General features: G+C 53.4%; 1 protein-coding gene and 1 pseudogene across 1 annotated transcript in view; one reads left to right on the top strand and one right to left on the bottom strand.

Moving 5' to 3' along the window:
* The window catches only part of LOC125621391 (uncharacterized), a 71133-nt gene that overhangs the window by 51265 nt on the left and 5819 nt on the right, over positions 1 to 14049 (bottom strand). The gene's annotated exons all lie outside the window — the stretch shown is intronic.
* LOC142069000 (DLA class II histocompatibility antigen, DR-1 beta chain-like) lies at positions 3358 to 8419 on the top strand (annotated as a pseudogene).

Genomic DNA, 14049 nt, shown 5'->3' with positions numbered 1-14049 from the left:
GTTCCCACCCGGAGCCAGTCACCTGCCTTCAGGTAGATGAGGAGTCCCGGCGCCAGGAAGATCAGCCCCAGCACGAAGCCCCCGACCCTCGGGCTCCTGGCAGAGTCAGGCTGCACCGCTGGGAAAACAGGAGCTTGGGGGGTTCAGTCTCAGCCCGGCCTCCCGTTCCCCTTCTCACGTCCCAGCTCTCTGCCCCAGGCCCATTCCCCCAGGGGTGCCCCTGCAGGCTCAGGGGCTGCCCCACACCCAGAGGCTCTTACCCCAGTGCACGGTGAGGGGGCCCCACAGGCTGATGTGCTCCACCTGGCAGGTGTAGACGTCCCCGCGCCGGGGGCTCATCTCCAGCATCACCAGGATCTGGAAGGTCCAGTCTCCGTTCTGGAGCAGCTCCGTGGACACCACCCCGGCCGTCTGCTCCTGCCCGTTCTTCAGCCACTTGATCTCGATCCCCCCAGGGTAAAACCCCGTCACCGAGCAAACCAGCAGGTCGGGATGGGGCTGGGACCCCAATTTCGTGGGGGAAACTTTCACCTTGGGCTCAACTGGGGGGTCAGGGAAGGGTGGGAAAGGGCCAGAGACAGAATGGGTCCTGCTCTCATCACTGTGGCACCCCCCCCCCCATACCCTGGTGTGGAGACAGGGCCTACACGGGGGGCAGGAGCAGGAAGAGTTTGGTGACTCAAGAAGCTTGGCTCCCAGCCCCCCTGCTCTAACCCACTCACCCCAACTCCCCTCCCAGAGCTGGATAGGACCCAGGAGTCCTGGCTCCCAGCCCCCACTGCTGTAAGGTCTGAGGCCATTTTCTGCAGCCACATTAGCACAGCAGCAGCCATGAGCCAAGGAGCAGGAAGTCAGGTCCTCACATTCCTTCTGAATGATGTCAAAACAATGAACTGTCAGGCGGCTGAGAAGGCTCCCGTGCTACCATCACCACCGGCTACCGAAACAGATCTTAAGATGGTTCAAGAAAACGTTGTTTGATGGCATCTGCCTGGCAGGAACTCGCAGATCAATGCCTGTGGCTGTGAGTTCTCGGCCTCTTTCTTGCTGGGCCTGTAGGGTCCCCAGTTCCCTGCTGTTTATCTGCCTGGGCTCTGTCCGGTTCTGTAATTGTTCCTGTCTGCTGCATAACTAATTGGGCAAGGTTTCAATCAGCTGAGGCGGTGGGGTATGACGGGGTAAAGAGTGGTTTTGCAATACGTTAGGATTGGTCAAAGAATTATTTTGTAAGACTTTCGTATAAGGATCGGTTAAGGTCTAGCTCAGCAGGACTCAAGTTTCACTATAGAAACGGGTCAAAACTGGAAGTTCTTTGCAAGCAACTCCAGGACATGGCCCGAGATCAGAGCTGCCAGACCTCAACACCCTGCCCAGGGCCATTCCCTAGGGCGGTACAGGGCCTGGGACCCCCCCCCCCACCCCCGCCCCAGGGAGTGCCTCCACTCCACCCCTTCCCACCCCGCTCTGCCCTTCCCCCACTCCACCCCAATTCAATCAACACTGGTTCTCCACTGGGAAGGTAACTCCCTTCTCTTCATGTGTCAGTAAATTTATCCCTGCCTCAGTCATTTTCACTCCATGCATCTGAAGAAGGGGGTTTTTTACTCACGAAAGCTTCTGCCCAAAGAAATCTGCTCGTCTTTAAGGTGCCACCGGACTCCTGGTTATTCCAGAGACCGACTCAGAGGGCACTTACAGGATGGAGGCGGCCCAGTGTGACACAGCAAGGGTCTTCCTAGTAGCTGGAGGAAAGTATAAAAGAGGGACAGGGACATCACCACTTGGCCTCTCTCCCCCATCTCAACACCTGGAAGATCCTTTAGAAGACAAAGACTTTGACTGGGGAGACTGGTCCTAGGCGGAGAAGGAAATTCCCCCTGTGTAATAAGAACAGTAAAGTGCCTGAAACAGCCAGTTAGGTGAGAAACTGCTTGATTCAAATCTTGCTTAGTCTGTAGCATTTAGACTACAAGTTGGTTTTTATTTCTTATGTAACCAACTTTGATCCCTATCTCTACTTATAATCACTTGCAATCTAGCTTTCTGTGGTTAATAAATCAGTTTCATATTTTACCTAAACCAGTGCAGTTTTGGTGGAAGTGCTCAGGGAATCTCAGCTCAGGTTAACAAGGGGTGTCGCATATTCACTACCCTTTGTCGAAGTGGCGGACTAATTAACGATGTTGCACTGTCCAAGGGACCCTTGAGCCATGTCAGACGGTATAGTTCTGGGGTGCAAGGCTGGCGGGATTGGCTGGTGCCTCTCTGTGTGTGATGCATGAGTGGCTCGGGGAGCATTCATGCAATTTAGCTGGGTGTAGGGTGTAGGGCTCCATAGGCTGGGCACCTGGAGGGGTTTGCTGCTTATCACTGACCTAGCTTTGTGAGAGACAGCCCAGGCTGGAGCGTGAAGGGGGCCCAGTGGTCCCACAGTTCCAGGTTGTCCCCAGGGATGGCTTGATTACAGGCCGTTAAGTACCTACAGGGGGAACGGAAATTTGATACTGGTTCTCCTCAATGACAGGTTTCAGAGTAGCAGCCGTGTTAGTCTGTATTCGCAAAAAGAAAAGGAGTACTTGTGGCACCTTAGAGACTAACCAATTTATTTGAGCATGAGCTTTCGTGAGCTACAGCTCACTTCATCAGATGCATACCGTGGAAACGTGGAAACTCCTCAATGTGCCAGACAAAGGCATAACATGATCCAGTGGCTGGAAGTTGAAGATAGACAAATTCAGACTGGAGATAAGGTGTAAATGTTTAACAGGGGAAATAACCAGTGGAACAAGTTCCCCAGGGCTGTGGTGGATTCCCCACCCCAGCGATGTTTAACTCACGACTGGCTGTTTCTCCGAGATCTGCTCTAGGAATTATCGTGGGGCAGGTCTCTGGCCTCCACTGTACAGGGGGGTCAGACTAGATGGTCACAATGGTCCCTTCTGGCCTGGGGGTCTAGGAGCCCGAGAGGGGGGAAGCCCCTTCTGCGTCTAGGGCAGGAGCCAGAATTCAGGGACGGGGGCAGCACCGTCGTTCCCGGGACTGTCCACTGGGCGGCGCCCTCGCACCATCCGCCCAGGCCTCCCTCTGCCCAGGGTCTGTGCCCCGCGCCTGCAAGGCGGCTCTCGAGGGCCCCCGCGTGGCTCAGGCGGAGACAGCACCAAGGGGGTTAAATTAACCTAACCCGCCTGGCATCTCCCCTGCTTCCCTTCACGTCCTGCCCTGTCTGGGCCTGACCCCGGGCCATGTGTCCCCTCCCCTCCCCACGGCACTCGGGGAAGGGGGCAGCCGAGCCCAGCTCTCCCTGGTGATGCTCCCCATGCTGCCTGGCCCTTTGGCTGGGGGTGCCCCCCCGGGGTGATGGGGCGCGGAGCTGGGCAGAGAAGTTCGCGGTCTGGGTGAGTCTCCCCGGGCCCTTCCCTTTGGAGCAGCCCTGGGGGCTGGCTGGGGCCCGGGGGCTGGGCCTCGGCTTGTGACGGTGCTGAGAACCCACCGGGCTCATTGCACAGAGCCGCAGCAGCTGCCGAGCAGACACTGGGATGTCCCCTCTGGGGAAGTGCCACAGGAAAGCCGTGCCCAGCCCTGAGCTTGGGGCTCCCTGTTCCCCTCGCAGAGCCAAAGCTGAAGGTCTAGGGACCGGGGGCTGGGCGGAGGCTGGGCGGAGGCTGCCACTGGGATGGGGAGGTTGCAGCAGAGGCCAGGCAGGTGGGTCCCTGTCTCTCCCCTCTCAGAGCAGGCTGCAGGTGAGTGTCACGGCCCCACTGACACTCACCTGCAGTGCGGTCTGAGGAAAGGGACGTCTGGCACCGGCAGGCGCTCGGCTTCCTCCATAGAGATGTGGGTGTCTACGCGGCCATCACCGAGCGGGGCCAGTGGCTCGCCGAGCAGCCAGAAGGAGGCGCTAGATAAAAGACAGGTGTCTCTGGATACATTCTGTCGATGGCGGGGCAAAGGTGAATGGCGGGAGAGGTGAGTGGAGGGTGTAACTCAACATCTTGTGTGGGTGGTGGGCAGGCAGGGGAATTGAATCCTCGATCTTGGGATCCTCAAGTGGGAGCTTCTACTGCCAACAGGGCCACCTCTGTCAGGCACTAGATGGGACTGGAGAGCCGCAGTGGCCGCGGGGGTTACATGGAGTTAATGTTGCAGGGCTCCCCACTCCATTATCCAAGCCATTAATGAAGCTATAGACTAGTACTGGACCCAGGGCTGACCCCTGGGGCCCCCGCTAGATCCACCCTCCCGCTTGGACAGCAAACAACTGTGAACTGCTTTCTGAGGACGGCCTTTCAAACGGTTGTGCACCCACACGACTATCATGTCATCTAGCCCACATTTCCCTGGTTGGCCTACGAGAACGTCCTGCGGGACTGTGTCCAAAGCCTGACTGAAATCAAGATCCATCATGTCTACTGCTTCCCGCCTGTCCACCAGGCCAGTAACCCTGTCCAAGAAGGAAATTAGGCTGGTTTGGCAAGATTTGTTCTTGGCTAATCCTTATAATTCTATTATCCCCCAGGTGCTTACTAACTGATTGCTTAATAATTTGTTCCAGCATCTGTGACGCAGCAGGGAGGGGGGAGTGTTGACCTGGGAATGTGGCAGGGGATGGGAGACCTGAGAGCCTGTCACCTGAGCCAGGAGGGGGTTGGGGCCAGGTAACACCTCTGCCTGGGAAATGGACAAAGGCTAGAGGAGGGGGCCTGCTGGGGGGGTTGGTTTCAGTTTGGAGCTGGGTGGTAGAACGCAGGGAACCCCAGGGCTGGGGTCTAAGCTCTCTGCCCCCCAGAAGGACTGGACTGAGGAGTCCTGGGTGTACCCACAAGCTCTGCTTGAGACTGTGTTCCTGTTGTCCAATAAACCTTCCGTTTTACTGGCTGGCTGAGAGTCTCAGGGAATCCCAGGAAGAGGGGTGCAGCCCCGGACTCCCCTGCACTCCGTGACAGTATCTTTCCAGGTATCCAAAGTTAAGAGGACTGGTCTATAATTCCCCAGGTCCCCTTTGTTCCCGTTTATAAAGAAAAGTGCTAGGTTTGCCCTTTCCCTGTCCTGTGGGACCTCACCCTACCTCCATGAGCTCTCACAGATCATGGCTACTGGTTCTGAGATTGCTTCAGCTAGTTTCTTAAGTATCCCATGGGGAATTTCATCACGAGCTTCTGACTTGAATACATCCAACTTATCTAAATATTCTTTAGCCTGTTCTTTCCCTGTTTCAGCTTGTGTTCCTTCCCCCTTGCTGTTAATATTGTGTTGAGTATCTGGTCACCATTAACCTATTTAGTGAAGACTGAAGCAAAATAGGCATTAAACACCTCAGCCTTCTTGATGTTGTTAGGTATTCGCTCTCCTTCCCCATGAAGTAGAGGACCTACACTTTCCTTTGTCTTTCTCTTGCTCCTAAAGTATTTAAAGAGCCTCTCCTTATTGCCTTTTATGTCCCTTGCTAGGTGTAACTCATTTTGTGCCTTGGTCTTTCTGATTTTATCCCTATGTGCTTGTGCTGTTCTTTTGTGCTCCTCCTTAGCAATTTGTCCATCTTTCCACTTTCTGTAGGATTCCTTTTTGATTTCCAGGTGATTAGAGAGTTCCTGATGGAGCCATGTTGGCCTCTGTGCTGAAGTGGGAATTTTCTGTGATCTATGTTATGAACCCTAGGCCTGCCCTAGTCTGCCTCTGTACGTCACATTGATAGGGTCAGCACTGCTCCTGGACCAGCACAGGAGACGGAAGATGTGTGTGTTACCTCGCTGTCTGGCGGAATGACTATAGTCATCAGAAAAACTGGCTAAAACAGACCCAAACCAAAAGAAGTTGCAGCTAGACAAAGAGACGCCCTAGAGACCCAACAATCAAGACCAAAGAGCAGGAATCCCCAGCAGGTAGAACTGGGGACGCTGGAGAAGAAGGTGTCGGGTGACTGGAGGAAGGGGGGACTCAGGAGCTCAGCCCTGGGGAGAGCGCGAGAAAGGGAGTCCATTACAGCTTGGCTGGCTCCTCAGGGCACTGACTTGGCCAGGGTGCACGACGGCTTCACTTCTGACCCCCTTTGCTAACCTAAGGACTTTCAGGTTCTGTAGGCCAGGGGACTGAGAAATGGTTCCCTTGTTTTGAAAAGACCCCCGGTGTTGCTCCAAATCCTCCCTGACAGCACGGAGCCCAGAACTACAGCACAAGCCTCCCATAGGGGTCTGGCTGGGCTGGATTGGTTGCAGGGAGCCATGGCGAGAGACAGGGTTTGCTGGTGACAAAGGCCCAGTGTCAGAGTCCTGGAGGCCCCGGGCCTGCCCCTATGGAACTGTGTGGGTCCTTGAGGCCCGGCACACTAAGGGGTCGTTCCGGTTACAGGCTGGGCATAGACCAGATCCTGTGACTCTGTGACAGACTCTTTCTATCTTTTCTTTCCATTGGGATAGTTTGCAGTCGTGCCTTGAATACTGTCTTCTTGAGACTCTGCCAGCTCTTCTGAACTCCTTTTTTCCTTAGATTTTCTTCCTAACCTACCAGCTCTCTGACTTGGCTGAAGTCTGATTTTTTGAAGTCCACTGTCCCAGATCTGCTGCTCTCACTCCTTTCTTTCCCTAGAATCACGAAGTCTCGCATGTCATGATCATGTTAGTCATGTTGCCTAGAAGTTACGCACAATTCCATAATAACACTTAAACCACTGCATTTGGAATACAATGGACTCCTAAAATATTTAATTCAGTAAGGTTTCACTTAGTTCAATAAGGTGTATCCAGGACATTGCAAGATATCGTCATATCTGTCCGAGTAGGTATCCCCAGACAGGGACAATGGGGGAATACCAAAGGTTAACAATGGTACCTCTGCCAGGATCTATGATGATCTCCTCATGCTCTGGGGTGAAGGAAGATTGTAAAAATTGGAACTGGAACCTGGTCTCTTTGAGTCCTGCTCTGTCTCTTACTCCTTTCCCATCTCTCTCTCTCTCCCTGCTTCTCCCAATTCAGTCCAAGGTGAAAGTTTCCCCCATGAAATCAGGGTCCCAGCCCTTTGCAACCTGCTGGTTTGCTCCGTGACAGGGTTTTACCCCTTGGGGATCGAGATCAAGTGGCTGAAGAACGGGCAGGAGCAGACGGCCGGGGTGGTGTCCACGGAGCTGCTCCAGAACGGAGACTGGACCTTCCAGATCCTGGTGATGCTGGAGATAAGCCCCTGGTGCGGGGACGTCTACACCTGCCAGCTGGAGCACATCAGCCTGCGGGACCCCCTCAGTGTGCACTGGGGTAAGAGCCTCTGGGTGTGGGGCAGCCCCTGAGCCCCACAAAGGCATCCCTCGCTCTGTAGAGCCCCCAGGGGATGGGCCTGGGTCACAGCCCCACCCCACCCCTGCGGGCAGAGAGCACAAGGGGAAGGAGAGGCTGAGCTCAGCCTAAACCAGCTGTGCTCTTGTTTCCACACAGGCACTGGCTGACTCTGCTGGGGCAAGAGGCTGGCTGGGGTCGGGGGCTTCGTGCTGGGTTTGGTCTTCGTGGTCCTGGGGTTGCTCGTCTACCTGAGGAATAAGAAAGGTGACTGGCTCAGGGATGGGGCCGGCAGCCCCAGGAAACGAGTCCCCAGTGGGGCCATGATGCAATGGCACTGGAGGGAAGTGAGCTGTAGCTCACGAAAGCTCATGCTCAAATAAATTGGTTAGTCTCTAAGGTGCCACAAGTACTCCTTTTCTTTTTGCGAATACAGACTAACACGGCTGTTCCTCTGAAAGCTAGGATTTTGGTTCACCGCACTTTGCTTTAATTTTCTCTTCAGGCTCGAATCCAGTTTTCTAGTGACTCAGAAACTTCCTGCCCATCTCTCTGCCCACGTCCAGGAAGTGCAGGGCTAATCCCAGCCCCTGGCTTCCCATAAACCTGAGTCAGCCCCTTCAGAGTCTGAGCTACAGTCATGCCCTCCTGGCCTCCCCTCCACTTCTCCTCTCTAGTCCCACACAGTCCTGGAACATCAGGGAGTTGCAGACACAGTTTGAAGTGCCCGCAGATCAGTCAGTTCCTCTCTAGTTATGAAACAAATCCACTTCCCCTTTTAAAAATATGGAGACCAGACTCACTTGAGAAACACACCAGAAATCGATGAACTCCTGACCGTGAATTCTGACACTTATTTATGCTACCCTCAAAGCTGCTTCCCTTTTTGCCTAAACGTGTGAAAGAAACTGTAATAACTTGCAGGTCAAAACGCTGACTGCGTGCACCCGTTTTTCCCTTACCTGCGCTCACTCACTCTCTAATTATTTTCCCAGGTGGGTTGACATGAGCAACAACGTCCCATTCACACTCACACACCACTTCCCACATTTTCCTGGGGCCTTTCGCCTTTAAAACAATATTTCTAAAAGCACAAAAGTCTCCCGTTAAATCAGACAAAGAGATTGTGGAGGGACTTGTGACAAAGTGGGACTGTTCTCAATGTTTTCTCTGAATAGTGTGGGGGTGCCTCGGTTTCCCCTAGGCAGTTCTTAAGTATCTAGGGGGTGGGGTAAGGGGTTATGATCATTGCAGAGCCCTAGAGGGCAGGTGTATGCAGGAGTCTGGGCACAGAGAATGGCCGACACCCTGTTTCCTGGCACCTGATGGCCTGGGCCCTTCCCCCCTGCAAGGTGAGAGCTAAAGGGTTGGAGACAAAGAGATCAGGTGACCTCCTGGCCCGGGAAAGAGACAAAGCCCAGAGGAGGAGGGGCGGGAGAGAGTTTCAGTTTGGGGCTGGCTGGGGACGAGGAGTGAAGTGCAGACGTGGTTGTCTGGCTCACTGCCCCCCAAAAAGGACCCGGCTGAGGGGTCCTGTTCTCTGCACCTACAAGCTCTGTGTTAGATCATGTTCCTGTCGTCTAATAAACCTTCTGTTTTACTGGCTGGCTGAGAGTCCCATCTGACTGCGGAGTTGGGGTGCAGGACCCTCTGGCTTCCCCAGGACCCCACCTGGGTGGACTTACTGTGGGAAGCGCACGGAGGGACAGAGAGGTTGCTGAATGCTCCGAGTTCAGACCCAGGAAGGTGGAAGCCGTGTGAGCTGTGTGTCCTGCAGACAGGCTGCTCCCCGAGAGACTTCCCCAGAGTCCTGCCTGGCTTCATAGGGAGCAGTTCCCGAGCATCGCCCGGGGACTCCGTGACAGGGCTGGAGCTGGATTTTGACTCTACATTGGTCTCGGCTAGCCTCAGTGCCAGGTGGTGATACCTCTCTCTCCCTGCAGGGCTCCTGCATCTGATCCCATCCTGGAGAATGTAGAAGCTGGGAGCCCAGGAGCCCACTTCTGCACTGCTGATCGAGGCCTGGTGCCCTCTGGTTGAATGTCCCTTTCTGTCATTGTCTCCTCCCTGGGCTCTCCCCACCCTCCTGTGCTGCTCCCACCTGGGGGAGTCCTCACTTTCCCTCGTGCACACGTCCCGAGTTAACGGTCTCCTGGCCCCCTGCCCAGCCCCACAGTCACTCTTGCTGATGTCGCTGCCCATGTGGGAACCTGTCTGGGATGGCCCCAGGTCCCTGCACAGAACAATTATGCTCGCAGATACGTGACCATAGTGAAATGTGCAAAATTTTGGCAGACTCTAAGACCTCAACCTTGGGGTACAGACCAGAAAGTACAAAGCAAAGTCTAAACCCAGAAAAGAGCAACTGCAGCCAGCAGGACCGGAGAGATTGAGACAGGGACACTTTCTAGCCAATGTCCCACACACAAGGAAACATGAGAAAAATATTTCCTCCAGTTATTGAGAAACGTAAAAGTTGTCTCCTCATAAAGTGATGATGACAATGCATGCGTGACCCGGGGAGAAAGGAGACAATAGTGATTGACATGTGTCAACCTGCCACCCAGTCAGGAATGGACAGCAAGGGTAAATAGACACAAGGGATCATAGAATCATAGAATATCAGGGTTGGAAGGGACCCCAGAAGGTCATCTAGTCCAACCCCCTGCTCGAAGCAGGACCAATTCCCAGTTAAATCATCCCAGCCAGGGCTTTGTCAAGCCTGACCTTAAAAACCTCTAAGGAAGGAGATTCTACCACCTCCCTAAGTAACGCATTCCAGTGTTTCACCACCCTCATAGTGAAAAAGATTTTCCTAATATCCAATCTAAACCTCCCCCACTGCAACTTGAGACCATTACTCCTCGTTCTGTCATCTGCTACCATTGAGAACAGTCTAGAGCCATCCTCTTTGGAACCCCCTTTCAGGTAGTTGAAAGCAGCTATCAAATCCCCCCTCCTTCTTCTCTTCTGCAGGCTAAACAATCCCAGCTCCCTCAGCCTCTCCTCATAAGTCATGTGTTCTAGACCCCTAATCATTTTTGTTGCCCTTCGCTGGACTCTCTCCAATTTATCCACATCCTTCTTGTAGTGTGAGGCCCAAAACTGGACACAGTACTCCAGATGAGGCCTCACCAATGTCGAATAGAGGGGAACGATCACGTCCCTCGATCTGCTCGCTATGCCCCTACTTATACATCCCAAAATGCCATTGGCCTTCTTGGCAACAAGGGCACACTGCTGAATCATATCCAGCTTCTCATCCACTGTCACCCCTAGGTCCTTTTCCGCAGAACTGCTGCCTAGCCATTCGGCCCCTAGTCTGTAGCAGTGCATTGGATTCTTCCGTCCTAAGTGCAGGACTCTGCACTTGTCCTTATTGAACCTCATCAGATTTCTTTTGGCCCAATCCTCCAATTTGTCTAGGTCCTTCTGTATCCTATCCCTGCCCTCCAGCGTATCTACCTCTCCTCCCAGTTTAGTATCATCCGCAAATTTGCTGAGAGTGCAATCCACACCATCCTCCAGATCATTTATGAAGATATTGAACAAAACCGGCCCCAGGACCGACCCTTGGGGTACTCCACTTGATACCGGCTGCCAACTAGACATGGAGCCATTGATCACTACCCGTTGAGCCCAACAATCTAGCCAGCTTTCTACCCACCTTATAGTGCATTCATCCAGCCCATACTTCCTTAACTTGCTGACAAGAATACTGTGGGAGACCGTGTCAAAAGCTTTGCTAAAGTCAAGAAACAATACATCCACTGCTTTCCCTTCATCCACAGAACCAGTAATCTCATCATAAAAGGCGATTAGATTAGTCAGGCATGACCTTCCCTTGGTGAATGGTGGCTGTTCCTGATCACTTTTCTCTCATGCAAGTGCTTCAGGATTGATTCTTTGAGGACCTGCTCCATGATTTTTCCAGGGACTGAGGTGAGGCTGACTGGCCTGTAGTTCCCAGGATCCTCCTTCTTCCCTTTTTTAAAGATTGGCACTACATTAGCCTTTTTCCAGTCATCCGGGACTTCCCCCGTTCGCCACGAGTTTTCAAAGATAATGGCCAATGGCTCTGCAATCACAGCCGCCAATTCCTTCAGCACTCTCGGATGCAACTCGTCCGGCCCCACGGACTTGTGCACGTCCAGCTTTTCTAAATAGTCCCTAACCACCTCTATCTCCACAGAGGGCTGGCCATCTCTTCCCCATTTTGTGATGCCCAGCTCAGCAGTCTGGGAGCTGACCTTGTTAGTGAAGACAGAGGCAAAAAAAAGCATTGAGTACATTAGCTTTTTCCACATCCTCTGTCACTAGGTTGCCTCCCTCATTCAGTAAGGGGCCCACACTTTCCTTGGCTTTCTTCTTGTTGCCAACATACCTGAAGAAACCCTTCTTGTTACTCTTGACATCCCTTGCTAGCTGCAGCTCCAGGTGCGATTTGGCCCTCCTGATATCATTCCTACATGCCCGAGCAATATTTTTATACTCTTCCCTGGTCATATGTCCAAACTTTCACTTCTTGTAAGCCTCTTTTTTATGTTTAAGATCCGCTAGGATTTCACCATTAAGCCAAGCTGGTCGCCTGCCATATTTACTGTTCTTTCGACTCATCGGGATCGCACCCCAAACTCAGTGTGTGAGCCCTCTCGTGAGGGCGCTGGCTTTTCCTTACATTCGGGCAGCGCAGGGACAGCTGGTCACAACTGTAGCTAAACATAAAAACTATGTTCTTAAAGTAGAGAACAGGCAGGTCACGTGAAGTTTAAAACACGTTTCTGTGCAGGCAGGGGTTAGGAGTCGTTTATCCTCTGGCTGGCCATTGTATATTGTGCATCTCACAATATAAGTCTATTTGCATAGGGAGCTACCAGCTAATCCAGACTGCGAAATCAACAAGGGATCCCCAAATCTACAGGAAGGAACACACAGTGGGAGGGTGTCCAGTTTATGAATAAAGCTCAATGGACTATTTAATATACCTGGGGGTGCAAAAAGACACACAGTATCCTTCACAGAGGCAAGAAGTTAAGAGCGTGGCTTGTTTCCTGAGAAAGATATCACAGCCTGCCTGGCTGGAAAACACTGCTGACATTTTGGAAGAGCTAAGCTTCATTAGATACATAGAAAAGTATCTTGGTAATAAAGATTAGTCTCTAGAATGTGTGTTATGATTTTATTTTATATGTAGCCATTTTTTCTCAATAATTCTACTTGTGTCTTCTCGTATCTCTAACCTTTGTTAAATAAACTGACATTTCTTTTCACTGTGGGCAGGGCTGGGGAATGCCTGTCACTCCGCAGAGCTTGTGTTGCTGTGGCTGGTGGCTAATCTTAACCATAATCACTCGCCTCATGCCTGGTGACTCATACTTACAGGGCCCTGGGGGTACCTTTGTGAGGTTGTGGGGGAAACTGAAAAGAGGTCATTTTCTGTTATAACTGCTGCACTGCCTAATACGCCAGCTCCCCAAGGAACCCGCTTGCTCAGAGCTCGCTGTGGCCAGGGGGAACTGGCAGGGAAAAGGCTGGGGCCTCTAGTTCCTGTGGCCCCTGGCTGCAGGGAGCAGGATGGGCAGACCAGCAGCCTTGGGGCCGGGGACTCCCCAGACCCAGACCCAGGCCCTAGTTTCCAGCAGGCGGAGGAGCCGTGCTGGGGGCTGGGTACAACACAGATTTCTTGGAAGAAAACAGGAGAGCAGATACAAGGGAGCCACTTCTCTGCTCTGGTTGAGGAATCCTTGTTCCTAGCTCACCCCTGCCAGCTTCTCTGGCTCTCTAACAGGAGCGTGGCTGGGAGGGTCACTGCCAATGTCAACCACCACTTACTGGTACCCCCGTCCGTGGAATAAAACAATCCAGACATAGTCCTGCCTATAGTCACATTTTGCTTCCACACAGTGTGTACAGCAGGGGCATGCGAAGAAAAGCCGTCAGAGCCTTCACTGCAGGGGCTGGTGTTGCAGCTACATCAGGACACCTGGGTTCTGTCCAGCTCTGCTGCAGTTTCACTGCGTGACCTCAGGCAGGTCACGTCACCTCCCCGCTTCCTTCTCTCTGGAACAGGGGCTAATGGCGTTTGCCTGCTTGGCTGGTGGGTTAACTGTCAGCGCAAACCTGAAACCACATGAGGAAATGGTGAGAAGCCAGAATGTGCACAGCCCTGGTGCTAACAAGTGACCTCGCTGAAATAAACCAGCCTGTGTCGTCTTCTTGTCGCTCGTAATGGCCCAGGGACCGAACACGCTGGTGTGTCCCAGGAAGGTCATTTCTGTGCTGCCCCAGAGCTCAGATGTCGACCCTCAAACACACAAGACAAAATAACAAAGCCCCCTGCTGCAGAAGCAGACAAACCCCAGCAGCAGCACTGCGGAGCACCACCGCAAAACGGTGTGAACCCATGGCACGCACCTCGCTGCGCTCACCGGGGCCTGGGGGGCCGCTCCCCAGTCTCTCCTGCTGTCTCGCCGTGCAGGGACCCGCGGTGCCTGCTCCACAGTGGAGATACAGGGACGGCACGTGGCCTCCTCCGGCAGGACGTGCGGGGTCTGTCTGCAGCTGCGACTGCCGGGCCTTCTTCCCTCTGTCACACGGCTCAGAGGGGGTGTCATGAAGGGGAGACACCCCAGGGGATTGCACCCTCTGCTGCGTGTGTCAATCATCCGCTCACTTACTCTGGGCTGGAGGAAATAGGGGACCCTGAGGGGGGCAGGGCCCAAAACCCAGACCTGCCCTGACCCTAACAATGGGGTTGAGACAAGAGCCGGAACCCAGAGGATGA

This window comes from Caretta caretta, chromosome 14 (genome assembly GCF_965140235.1).
Source record: "Caretta caretta isolate rCarCar2 chromosome 14, rCarCar1.hap1, whole genome shotgun sequence".
Lineage (NCBI taxonomy): Eukaryota > Metazoa > Chordata > Testudines > Cheloniidae > Caretta > Caretta caretta.
This window is presented reverse-complemented; position numbering and strand designations above follow the sequence as displayed.